The sequence below is a fragment of the Schistocerca gregaria genome, chromosome 1, assembly GCF_023897955.1.
Source record: "Schistocerca gregaria isolate iqSchGreg1 chromosome 1, iqSchGreg1.2, whole genome shotgun sequence".
In the NCBI taxonomy this organism is placed as follows: Eukaryota; Metazoa; Arthropoda; class Insecta; order Orthoptera; family Acrididae; genus Schistocerca; species Schistocerca gregaria.
In genome coordinates, this window is record NC_064920.1 from 763,694,331 (window position 1) to 763,708,212 (window position 13,882).

At 43.3% G+C, this 13,882-nt stretch overlaps 1 protein-coding gene and 1 non-coding gene across 2 annotated transcripts in view; both read right to left on the reverse strand.

The window, feature by feature from the left end:
* The window catches only part of LOC126268025 (colorectal mutant cancer protein), a 585,914-nt gene that overhangs the window by 557,657 nt on the left and 14,375 nt on the right, over positions 1-13,882 (reverse strand). The gene's annotated exons all lie outside the window — the stretch shown is intronic.
* On the reverse strand, positions 4,492-4,564 carry Trnad-guc (transfer RNA aspartic acid (anticodon GUC)). The gene has a single exon. It is a non-coding gene; the product is annotated as a tRNA-Asp (tRNA).

Below are 13,882 nucleotides of genomic sequence, written 5' to 3' on the forward strand. Positions count from 1 at the left end.
CGATGATTTTCAGACAGGAAGTGACATGTATACCAAGTTTGATCGAAATGGGTTCAGTGGTTTAGGAGGAACTGTGGAACAATACATACTGATTTTACATTCAGCAGTGTCGTATGTTAGTAGTGCAAGAGACGTTGCGGTTTACCTACACTACGTGACAACCGCTAATGTCAGAAGGTCATATGAACATACAGAGAACATGCCGGCTTTATTCACAGGGTGCGGCTGAGAAATCCGTTAGAAACGAACAAAGCACACCAAAAATCAGACCGTTTACTCGGGGGCAGCAGTCTATGATGACAAGAATTTTCATTGCCTTATGCATGAAAACATATCACGGGAAGTGCACTGATGAGCCAAAACGTTACAACCACATGCTTAATAGCGCGTTGGTCCACTTTTGAAAAGCAATACAGCAGCGATTGTGCGTGGCGTGGATTCGACACGTCCGTGGAAGGTTTACCTCGTATGTACGCCGCCCCAGATGTAGGAGCACATAATTCCCGCAAATTACGGGGTGTGGAGGTGGTACCTGATAGCGTTACAGAGTATTGCACCGGATTCAGATCACATGAGCATGGTGAACAATACAAAATGTGGGTTTCATTTCCACAAACCACGGGAACACGCATCTGGCTTTAAAACACTGACAGTGGAAGACGGCATCGCAGCTGGAGTCCGACAACAAGCATCCAATGAAGCAGGTGGTCTGCAATAATATCATGGGGCTTCCATTACTAGCAGAGATCCCAGGGACGTACAGGTTAATGTCGCCCGTAACATAATACTGTCCCCGCCGGTGTGCGTCCGTGGACATATGCATGTTTCGAGCGACTTAACCGGACACCAGCGGAAGAAGAAAAGTGATTCATCCGACCAAGCGACACGTTTCTACAGTTCCATAGTCCAGTCTCGGTAATTCTGTGCTCACAACAATCGCAACTCATGTTGTCGTTGAGTCAACGTGGGAACACGTAGAAGTAGTGTTCCGGTTCCCCACGCTCAACAACTTTACGCTGAAAGGCGTGCTGCCAAACACTTATGCCTGAAGCAGACAGATCTGCCACAGATCGCCGGCTCTTCTGCTTTACAGAGAGTGCAGGCCTCCGACCTCCACGTCCTGTGATGAGGCGTGGACGTCCACCTTGTCGCCTAATCGTCATTTTACCGTGCTGCTACCACTTTCCATATATGCTCAACCCAAAACCCTGCCTGTCCACAAGTAACTTCTACGCACACATTAATTTTTAAATTTTTATTTGCCTTGATCGGGCATTTATAGCGAAGTGTAGGGCGTTTAAGGACTCTTATTTAGCCTTTCTGAATTTTCTCCGCAGAATATGCATCGCACACGCAGAGCTGTCACACAAGGAAATCTGGAACATATGAGAAGCAAAGCAAAGCCGGTAGTGTTCATATCATCATTGTTGTTCGTAATTGTTATTCAGAATCTGACATTAAAGACCGATACTGAGAACAAATCCCTATATATAAAAGGAAATGTCCTGACTCATCATGACCCAGCCCAAACTCTTACGGATAGATACTCGAAATTTGGAGAGGGTATTGCTCTTATACTGTAAGCGTCGTTCAACAAGCAATTTTTGGAAATTCGAACTACCGAAATTGATATTTGGTTTCTCTGTCGAAAACAAAGATACAAGTATTTTAGCATTTTTGGAAATTTTACAGCTGTGGGAGTAAAATATTGAGAGGAGATTTAAAAATAAATCATTATTAAAGAACTACATCATATTTAAAGCCATATCCATGAAAACTGGTATTCAACTTCTCGATTAGAAACTAAAAAACAAATTTGTGTTTCAATGTTATTGGAAATTCGGCCCAGAGGGAGTAAAATAGAGGATGAAAGTTTTTATGGAAATATTTCACTACAAAAGCATTTTTAAAGTTAAATTTAAGAAAATTATTATTCGACTTCTCGGTTCGAAATTTAAAAAAAATACGTCTGTTCTAAATAAAAAAAATGCGTGTTTCAGTGCCCTGCAAATATCAACGCCTAAGGAGGTAAAATAGTGGATGAAAGTTTCAAGAAAATACTTCATTACGAAAGTATTTTTGACATTAAATCTCTGAAAATTTGTATCTGGCTTCTCGCCTACAAATAAACAATATGTGCTTCAGCGTTTTTGTTAATTCAGCCCCTAAGGGGGTGAAATAAGGGACGAACATTTTTATAAAAATATTTAGTTATGATGAAACATACTGAAAATTGGTATTCGAGTTCTAAAGATATATTTGTTAGGAGATGAAAATTTTTATAGAAATGTACCACAAGAACACAAAAAGCAGGTCGAGTTCTAAAGATATATGTGTTAGGAGATGAAAATTTTTATGGAAATGTCACCACAAGAACACAAAAGGCAGGATTAACAAAGGTCTCCAGCTAAAGCTTACTGAATCACTTTTTGGCCAGAAGTATATTCGTAAAAGCTCAGGCGTCTATGGCCTTAATTAGCGCGAAAAGTTTAGATGTGTTGCAATTTGCGAACAACACAAAAAGTCAGTTAAAGAAAACAAACAGGCAAAACTGCGCAGACCAGATAGTCCAAGCGAGCGAAGCAGCGGGTGCTACGCTAGTACTGGTACATGCCGAACAGGATAAGCACGTGGTAATTTCACATAAGCACCATGAACTCCCTCGTCAAACCCTCCCAGCACTCGCCTGTGCGCTATCGAACATTGCATCCCGGAGGCTGTTTATAGGGCTCGTTCCGGGAATCAAACGGCGATGGGAGAGACTACGGAAATGGAAAAACGGTGCGTCCAGCTAACGGAAAGAAAATTTCGATGCAACGAAAGAAAAGTACGCTGGAGGAAGAGCGACGACGCCGCTGACTGGATTTGTCTGCTCTGATGAGGACTTCGCCTCAAGTCACAAGCCGGTCCCATTCCACTTATTTCGATTTGCAGTGTAGTTCTTCTTTATAATTTCCCACTGTGGAACGCGTATAACGCATTACGCGCTTCCTTCCAAGACTACGAAGCGAGTGCGACTAGGACCATAGCCGTTCATAGAATCAATGAGCGAAAGATTGGCTGAGTCCTCTTCTATTTTAGCAGGGTTCAAGGGGACCCTTTTCTCCACTCCCTCCTATAAACGCAGAACTTCAAGAATTTCACTTCATTGTGCAGATAATGGATTACTTGATCACATATAGATAGCTCCTATTGTATTTGTATCTACAGAAAGGTGAAGCTGGTGTTGTTTCCAGCAGCAGACTGCTTCTGATCATAGACGTATTCAGAGGGGTGAGGGAGGCCGAAGACGGGGGAGGGGGGGGGGGGGGGGAGGGAGTGAGGCAGGCATGCTATGAGGTTGCAACTCACGTCCCCCTAGAGCTACATCTACTTCGCCTTAAAATAAATAAATAAAAAGCGAGAGAAAGATAAGAAAAAGATACGTTGCAGCACAGCTTTCAAATCGAAAATGTTCTGGCTGCTGTCGTTGATATTATAATACATTAAGAAAACACTTTCGTTTGCTCTAGAGAATTTGGAGATGGCACGATGATACTAAATTTCTATGAGCGCAGACCCCCCCCCCCCCCCCGTAAAAAAATCCCAGATTCAACTCATCTTCTGACGCCTAAATAACTGATAAGATGGTAATGACTTTGAAAAGGAAGGACAAAATATTCCAGCGCTGTCTAGGTAGTGAGGCGCAGTTCCTGACTACCAGACGCTACGCCTATGTTTTAGGTTAAAACTCGAGCCTTTCGCAGTATCTCATTAAGTGAGGACACTTTGGAGGTAGGTGTAGATCGTGTACTGTAGGCAGTGTTCACTTTCTCCTCTCTCCATCACCAATAACAGAAATTCAATGCTACACTTCAGAAATCCATTCCGCGCCCATCTCCCCACAGTCACATACACGAAACAGACACACTTAAAGATAAAATACAGTATACCTCAATAATGTTATTTTTTAAGACTCTTCCTTTAAATATGGTAGGAGATCACGCTTAGCAGTGATAATAATGGGTGGAAAGAAAAAGCTGTTGACCATCCATTAATTCACTATCGACCCAGCGATATTATCCAACATTTCATTTTAACATTGGTAACTTTGATGGAAATCTACTCTGTGCTTTGGGGCAGATAAGTGCTTGATTAAAATTTTAGCTCATTTTCAGTGCAGCCGAACACACAACAGTAAAGGTACAATTTTAAAAAAGTCATACCCCTTATTTGCTACATAATTACATACAATTTAAGCATCGTTGTGCAGTAAATAATTAATCAAAAGAACACCATTTACAGAAAAAGAACAGTCGTGTCGAATTTTATTAAGTTTTTCTAAATACAATGAAATGAAATGTCATGTGACGAGGGCCTCCCGTCGGGTAGACCGTTCGCCTGGTGCAAGTCTTTCGATTTGACGCCACTTCGGCGACTTGCGCGTCGATGGGGATGAAATGATGATGCTTAGGGCAACACAACACCCAGTCCCTGAGTGGAGAAAATCTCCGACCCAGCCGGGAATCGAACCCGGGCCCTTTAGATTGACAGTCTGACGCGCTAACCACTCAGCTACCGGGGCGGACGCTAAATACAATGAAAAGTTTATTCACTGAGGCTGACGAATATTTAGAGAAGGAACGACCACTTTGCTGCACAAGGATGGAGAAAGTAATCAACCGTGGCCTTGTTCCAGCGACCACCTAGACATTCTACAGAAATAATATGGGGAAATAACACAACGTGGAAAGCTGGTCTCAAAGGAATTGAATTAGATTAAGTTTTTGTAGATCTTGTCTAATCGCACATTCTACTTCTACATTGCCAAGAAGCCACAACACTCTCACGAAGACACTTTTCTGAAAATCTTCCATCGCCACCTGTGAGCAAAGTAAAAATATATGTAGCGCAGCTTACGTAAGGACGTGTCTTATAAGATTTCAGTGAGCTGTAAGTAGAAGTATCACTTCCGGATTAGGCTTTATCCCTGTTCCGACTGGCCAACTGACAACGCGTTACGATTCTATTCTATCGCTTGCGTCTTGTCCCGCTGTTACGCGGGGTCGGCCATGGTTAATCGGTTTTGGCATGTTAATGGTAAGGGGTGGGCGGATGCCCCTCCTGCCGCCCCCTGTACCCCCCTCCCCAGGACGGAATTAGTTTACCCCAACTGTGACTAGTGGAATCCATGAAACAGTGTGAATGTGTTCAGATGTCTGCGAACTCTGTAACTGAGTCGTAACGTGGGTACCAGCCCGGTATTGACCTAGCAGGATGTGGAAAACCGCCTAAAAACCACATCCAGGCTGGCCAGCACACCGGCTGTCTTCGTCAATCCGCCGTGGCGGGTCAAGGCATTACGATTGTGAGGTGTGTAATCAGCATGTCGCCCATCCCACCGGCAGTTATTGCCAGTAGATCAGTCCTGATGAGGCCATTGCTTCTTTTTTTTATTCAAGCAGTTCCATATTTGGCTTTACAAGGGATGCGTGGACGCCTTAGCAAACTCCTCAAAGAAAATAGGCTATGGAGACTGTCTAAATTTCATGACTGTACTCTTCGATTACTGTGAGCCAACAAAACCCCACTACATTTAAAAGCCTAACGTTAAGTAAAAGAGAAACTTTCTGCATTGGAAATTCCCAACGTCCACGCGGTAAAAACAGTGCACGGATCTAAAAGGTAGATTTTCGTAAAAACACACCGCGCCACGACCACACAGAGAGATTCCATCAGATCATAAATTTTATTCCCCTTACGCATGCCCACTGTAGTACTATCTGCGAGTTTGTGCGTTGGTCCACAAAATCGTTACTACGTCCAGCAACCCTCCTCGCGAGGGCCGAATGTGGTATTTCCAGCAAAAGATAAACAGATTCTTCCGGCGATCGTGGATGAATGTATTAGAGAGATATGAGTGCATACTGGAGAGCATGCTGAGTATATTTCTGCAATTCATATCGCGTCGTGTTGCGGGACTCTGATGTAGCTTAATGCACATCAGACGTCGGCAGCTGAGGGCATCTTCTCCATGCAGTAACTATAATTAACATTGCTGCTGCTGCTGCCTCAAAGGGATCTAGTATGAGAAGTACATTTTTGAACATCCTCAGGTAATGGTCCGGGGTTGTTCGATACCATACTGTATGTCCTGGCCTGGTGCTGCATATTACTGCTCTCCCTATAATCGAAGTCTTAAAATGATTTCCTTTCCTCATTTCATGGACAGACTATTTCTTTCCGACTATTGAAAAGACTCTTGCATGCAGGGAGTACTCAAAATGACTATTGTTGATATCAGTGAATTGATAAAAGACACTATTCACGTCCTGCAGCTACTAAACGAATTCGTCAGATTTATTTCTAAACCGTATTGGAACCTTCGTTTTAAGGGTCTGATTTGGAAACAAATTAGACAATGTCAGTTACTTCTTCGAAGAAATCGACGGTTATAAAAAGCAAATAAGGAAGATATGGTTTTAGCGTCCTGTCAACAATGAGGTTTTAGAAACGGAGGATAAGGACGCGACATTTTAAAAAAACGATCTCGGCATTCACCTTAAACGATTTAGGAAAATCACGGAATACCGAAATCTGGATGGCCAGACTGGTATTTGAACCACCATTCACTCAAAGGCGAATCCAGTCTTACTCGATGGTTTAAGTTTCTGTGCGCGGTAAAGTTCAGTGCCGACAACGGCTTTCGCGGCGTCAGCGAATCCACACAGTCGAACCCAATGACAACAGATCCGAATGCACTGACGCGTTCACGCCGCTAGAGCTGATGTCAGCAGTGATTAAATTCTTCGAAAAATAAGAAAACCCCCAGGTTGCGTCAATCTTAGCACAGAGCTCATTAAATATACCCCGCACGCAGTAAAAACTAGATTTTTAAATATCGTTAATATACGCTAGAGTCCGGAGGAGATTCCCGAAGAGAAAGTGAAAGCAGCTGTGATACCCACTGCCATGTGGCAATTACAGGTGCATATCTCTGAATAGCACCATATAATGTCAATTCCCACATTATCACAAGGCGCCTAAACGCAATTATCGAACCCCTTTAGCAGAAAGTCAGCAATGTTCCAGGAAATGACGTTTTCTGGTGACTGGAGTCACATCAAAACAACTGAACTAGAAGAGACTAGAGTTCAAATTAGAAACTCATATTTCTTTCACTAACTAGACAAAAAGCAGCTGACAGAATTTCAAGACACAAGCTTTGGGAAACAGTGAAAGTTTAAAAGAGCTTATAGACAGATACTGCCATCTGTGTGGATAATAAAGAGAAGGGATCTCCCAGATGCAATCATAAATCCGGGGACAGGGTGTCCCTTTAACAGCGAACCGTTTTAATTACTTTATTGACGCAGTTCTAGATGACTGGCAATGCAATACATAACATTTTTAAATTACAAACACAGTTTTAAACTCAGTTTTAATGGCTGATGTTGCAGTCCTACTTGCAAGCAACGTGACTGGCAGGCTCTTGGTTACTGATTACCTCTGTTTTAAATTATAGCCTAAAAGATCACTCCACAAATTTAGGTTAAAGGTATTAAAGGAAAATATCTGGATCTTTCAAAGTTTGTGACTAACAATAAAATATTTGAACAGGTTATCAAATTTAGTTATTTAAGATGTTAGACTTCCAATGATCAAGATCTAAAATCCGATAAATAATCTAAGTAAATTTCATTTGATTCGTGGCAGTACAAACGGAATGCTTACCTAGAAAACAAGAAGGGACACGCACATATCAAATTTTATAAAGTGATGGTACTGGCTATATTGCTGTATAGTTTTAAGAAATGAACTTTGAAGAGAAAGGAGAAGACAGCTATGAAACAGCGGAAATCAAATTCCTAAGACGAACGACGCGATAATCCCGCAACGACAGAATGAGAAACTAAACCGGCAGAAATTAAAAATACTTAATATGAATGAAATGATGGAAGAACAAAAACGCGGCTGGTACGATCACTTCTTACGAAAGGAAGACAAAATATATCCACAAAAGGTTTGCTCTACGCTTATGTTGGAGTGTGGTTTGAAAACTACGACCGTTTATGTTTAAAAATGATTCAAATGGCTCTAAGCACTATGAGACTTAACATCTGAGGTCATCAGTGCCCTAGACTTAGAACTACTTAAAACTAACTAACCTAAGGACTTCACACACATCCACGCTCGAGGCAGGATTCAAACCTGCAACCGTTGCAGAAGTGCGGTTCCAGGCTGAAGCGCCTAGAACCGCTCGGCCACAATGGTCGGCTGACCGTTTATGACATAACAAATAAATTAAAACAACAAAGTGACAAACGGATAATTTATCTATTAGGCTTTTCTCTACAAATCGAATTGTCAGAGGGATTTTGGATGTCCATGGAAAAGAAATGACTTTGAATTCCTATTTGAATGGAGTCGACTGCATGGTTCATCATGAATATGGAGGTGATGACGATGGTTACGTGTTGGTGAAGTAAAATCGTAGGAGTGGTACAGTGCTGATTGATGTCCTCACGTGGGACGATAGGTTCTGCTGTAGATATTGGTTTGCCTGTCATCCCCAAAGCACGCAGATATTTTCTCGGGACAGACTGTCTGAGAGACCGTAGACATAACTTAATTCTTATAAGCAAATTCGCAAAACCTAAGAGAAAAAAATCTAGTTAGAATAATCTTGACACATTTAACTTACATGGACTTACCTCACTCTCTGGAATGAATGAGTGAATGAATGAATGATTCAAAAGTATTTTGTAATTTAATAAGTTTAAGTACAAAAACATCAAGGCTTATTACTTCCTTTCCTTTGCTCAGTTTCTGAACTGGGTTGTCAACACAAGTACGATTTAATGATGTTTTGTCTGTTTGCTACGCGCCGGCCGCGATGGTCTCGCGGTTCTAGGCGCTCAGTCTGGAACCGCGCTGCTGCTACGGTCGCAGTTTCGAATCCTGCCTCGGGCATGGATGTGTGTGATGTCCTTAGGTTAGTTAGGTTTAAGTAGTTCTCCGTTCTAGGGGACTGATGACCACAGATGTTAAGTCCCATAGTGCTCAGAGCCATTTGAACCATTTTTGAATCTGTTTGCTACGCAGCCAAAGAACAAAAGAACTGTTTACGATTCTTGGCTTCATTTCTCCTAACAACTGAAGCAAGTTTTTCGCTTGAGCTGATGGAGCAGCAAAGAGATGTCTACTTGAGAGGCAATCAATCATTACCCCTCTGAATAAGAGTATTACGTCGGAGAATTGAGAATGCAGAATCTTAGTTACAAAAATGTTCACACATACCTCCTCTGCTTCAAGCTTAGGTGCGCGCGTACTATTAAACTATTTACTGAAGATCTATAATAGATACTTATTTGGAAATGCCCATGAGCGCCTCTTACGCAGACATGAACGCTTCTGATGCCACGGCTACTTACAGCGTTTATGGGAAGAGAAAGACATGGCATGTGGCCATAATTTAGCTGTGACGTGTATGTGGAAATGTCTAGCTTTTTTTTTTTTTTTGTCCTACCTGAAAGCAGGTGCGTCGTTGTGGTGAGACAAGCTACCGCACCACTGGCCGTTGCTTCTGCACCTTCGAAAAGCTTAGAAAGCATTCTGCCTTATGACAGACTGTAGCTACTGTCCTACTACCTTCAAGTGGTAACTGGTAATGTGTTCTCCTGTAGCGAAGAAAAAGCGTACCTGTCTCTTTCGCACACGCGCGACGAGGAAGGCTCACACTCTTGACTGCTTCCTTCACTAGGTGGGATTTCTGTTATTGATTCTGACTGCAGGATGTGCCAGTCCTATCAATCGTCGGTCAGCAGAACTTCAACGCTGGGCTTCATCATCCTGGGCTAAACAAAATATTGTCCAACGACAGAGGAACTATAGGACAGCCCTTACAGACGCCCACTGGACGAGTCACTAAAATGCGTCCCATGTGCTGATCGATACAAGAGGTGTCCTCTTCAATCGTTCTGAAGTGCATCTCACGTGCTGACAGATACAGGAAGTGTCCTCTTCAGTCATTCTCTGAGCACGAAATTATTTTTCGCTGTGTCTGTTCCAGAAAGTCCAGAAACAATTTTACCTTAGAGATGATTTATTTTCTGGTTTGACTTCGTTGAACGAACGAAAGACGATAGCCATCAGGGAGAATAATCCCCAAATGCAATCGTTGAAGGGAGTAACGAACTCTGAAACCCAACTTGAAATTACAGAACCATTTCGATTGAACACTTTCCGGTTTCACATTCACTGCTGACTGACTAAAAGCTCTGACAACTACACGTTCGCGTCCTAAGTCAATGGTATGTAACCAGCCTGGAATGCGGCACGTTGTGCCAAGACCTTCTCAGTCGACGAATAGATAGTCTACAGTAGCGTGCGTCCCGAAAGCAGAGCCCTACATTCCGAACTCGTGCCTCAGCACAGGGTAACTGGTTAGCGAAACTTGTCCCGATTATGTAGAAGGCGTTCGAGTATGTGTGTGTGTTATACAAAATAACTCTCACTCTCTCCTCTCTCCCAACCTTACTCTCCGTCGCCCCTACAACCACACAATCTCACAGTAACAACCTGTGACACAGCGTAAATACGATCAGATGTTATTGACCTGCCAGTAAGTAACACACGAGGAAAGCTAAAATAAATACCGTACACAGAAATATGTGACTGGGCCCAGTCACGCTGATAACAAATTAAACATTTCTTCGAAAAATTTTAGGGAACAAGTCAGACTTTTCACATAACCTTAAAAGTCGTATCACATTCGTTTGATTTTCTGTTAAAACAGACGCTAAAACTGTCGGTAAATTGGATGCTGCCGTCTTGTCTGATTATAAAACACCGTCTACTAAAATGTGGCGTACTGTAATCCGTGGGCCACAGACACCGAACACTGGGCGGTCCTCTCGCCGGAACAAGAAGCTACGTGTTATACGGTTGTGTTCTAAGCGAATACGTGAGAGAAGGCCTACCGTGTGGCCTGAAGGAGGCACGCCATGGCTAAACTGTTGACTTTACTAGGGGCAACTTATAGGCTGTCGTTGTCATCCATTCTTCTTGCCATCTACGTATGGCTCTGTACCTCGACAGTGAGGTGATAAAATGTAGGGGGAAGGCACACAGAGCTATGTGATTATCGCGACACGCCACCTTGTCTGCTACATCCGCCATTTTTATCCTGCATCAAATACAGTCAGTTCTCAAGATAACTGGATGTTGAGAACGCGTTTAGGGAACACAACAAAGCAGCCAATGGACTCCCGCTGTTCAGACCCATTCGTGAATACAGTTATATAGTTGTGGTGCTCAGTTATAAGGTCGCAGAATTTTGTATTAAAAAAAAAAACAGATGCTGCAGAGCAGTTTCCCCTGTACGTCACTAAATTTAAAATTTCTCTGGGCCGCTGCAGGCGGTAACAGTCGCTTACAACTCTGCGTCTGGCTTTGTACTTTTCCCACACCACGTGATTCCAAGGCATAATTCACACGGTTCCCAAACGGCCCTGTTGCTCGTGGACGATTCGATAAAAGGTATTCCATAGCTGGACGAACAACAGTACGAAATGTTGGTGAACAGAGAACAGCGAGGATCATAGACGCACCAGGAGAAGTTGCCGCCGGATGGTAAGTGGCAGTTCGCCAGCCTTAGCGCAGAGACTTCGCTGATCCCGCAAGCACCAGTGGCCTGCCTGATACCCACAGGGTGGATAGCGTCAATGATCTCGTTGATCCGTACACTACTGTGCACCTACAGTCCTATCGCGATCTCAAGCAAGGCCTTTAAAACTGGAGCAGACACGTCCTGTCCGTTCCCCAATACCTGTGGCTAACGCACTTTACGATATTAGTGCTTTCTGGCTCCTTGCCTTCAGGTCCTTTACGTATGGTAATCATGTTGTTGTTGTTGTGTCTTCAGTCCCGAGACTGGTTTGATGCAGCTCTCCATGCTACTCTATCCTGTGCAAGCTTCTTCATCTCCCAGTACCTACTGTGTGGCAGTTACAAATCAGAAATGAGGCCCAGAGAAGGCGATCGAATCGAACGGGCTAGCAGGCTAGTAAAGGGCATCAGAGGAGCAACCTTTTTAGTGTACCAATTCATGTACCACCCTATTAAAGCGACAATGCTGACATTACGAAATAATGTCAGCATCTACGCATAATATACTTTGTAGCCCACTGCGAATACGGCAAAGAATGCTCCACACTATTATTAGTCGTTGTATGTTCTAATATTCTGTTTGAAAATAAATTTCTCGAGGTGATTATATCCATGAATAAATCATTTTCGTTTTTTTTAATATAAAAATTCTCTGCATATAGCGCCGCGTTATATTGTAAAATAGCTGTCAGAGAACTAAACCGACGTTTAGGTCACCGTTGCCCGGCTGTTCCTCTGGATCATTTGCCGCGTAAAATCTGAGAAAAAATTCAAAATTTCGACAGCCATCTATTTCTCTCATTGACAGGAGAAAAAAATGTCTGAATGACAATTAGTGGTGGGGAGGGGGGGTCATTAGAGATGACGCTCTGGCTTAGATGGACAGTGGCAGAGAAGAAATTGATCGCGATCTCACTGGAAGATCCGTATTGGCATTCCAGTGCGGTCATTTAAAGGAACCACGATAAAACTGAATCTGGTTGCTTAATAAGGTATGTGAATCTTGCTTCATCACTGTGGGGGCTGTCGACCATCCAGTAAAATTAGACCGCTATTCACCGGCTACCGTAATTTCATGCCTTTCTGGGCATCGATTAGGTATTACTGTTCACCTCTTCCAACTAGCTTTCAATCCACTATAACTGCATTGCGTGTTCATTTATGCTTACTGAAAGTAACTCTCTCGTGTGCCATCCTTGTGATGACTTAATGTACATACCAGGGATATCTGGTTTCTCTACGCGTGTGTGTGTGTGTGGGGGGGGGGGGGGGGGGTGGCACACACTGCGCGGTCCTGGTGTTAAAGCTGTAGGTTCGGTTTTCGTACGACGGAAGATGACAGGCCTGCCTTTGGGAAAATAAGTGCAAAAGCTTCTGGAAGCGTGTCTTTGGGAGCTACACGTTTTCCTATGCAAGATATTCATCTAGCTGAAGAGTAAAAGTGAAATATCAATATGATCTGAAAACAAAAGTAGAAAACTTCAGCCACGATCGCGTTTGTAGAGCATTTATTTCGATTACCTGCGTCATTAAACCGTATTGCCGTTTTCGGATCTGTAAAGCATAGACTAAGTAGTAAGCACACTGTGTTGAGGACTTGGGTCGAGGTCCGGTGAGCTGGCCAGTCTGTGGATGGTTTTTAGGCGGTATACCATCAGCCTCGGCGAATGCGGGCTGGTTCCCCTAATTCCACCTCAGCTGCACTATGTCGGCGATTGCTGCGCAAACAAGTTCTCCACGTACGCGTACACCACCATTACTCTACCACACAAACATAGGGGTTAACTTGTCTGGTGTGTGTGTGTGTGACGTACCCGGGGAGGGGGGGAGGGGAAAGGCAGGGTTCCACCGGGGACCGAACCGCACAATAACCCTGGGTTCGGTCTGGGACGGTGGAAGGGTGAAGTGGACTGCGGTAGTCGTCGTGGGGTTGTGAACCACTGCGGCTGTAGCGGGGACGAAGCCTCTCCGTCGTGTCTAGGCCCCCGGATAACATACAATATCATACAAGCACACTGTGTTTATATAACTTACGCACTATACGTCAAAATATCATGCATTCTGTACAGAGTACACATGCTCATGTTCGCTTAACAGTTGAATGAAGACTGAGATTCGATAGTAAACATTACAAATATCATGATCAAACACCAGGTGGCAGTGAAGTAGTAACGACCAGGAATACATCGTATCGTCTAAAGCAAAGCACAAATACAGCTCCATAAAATTGTTT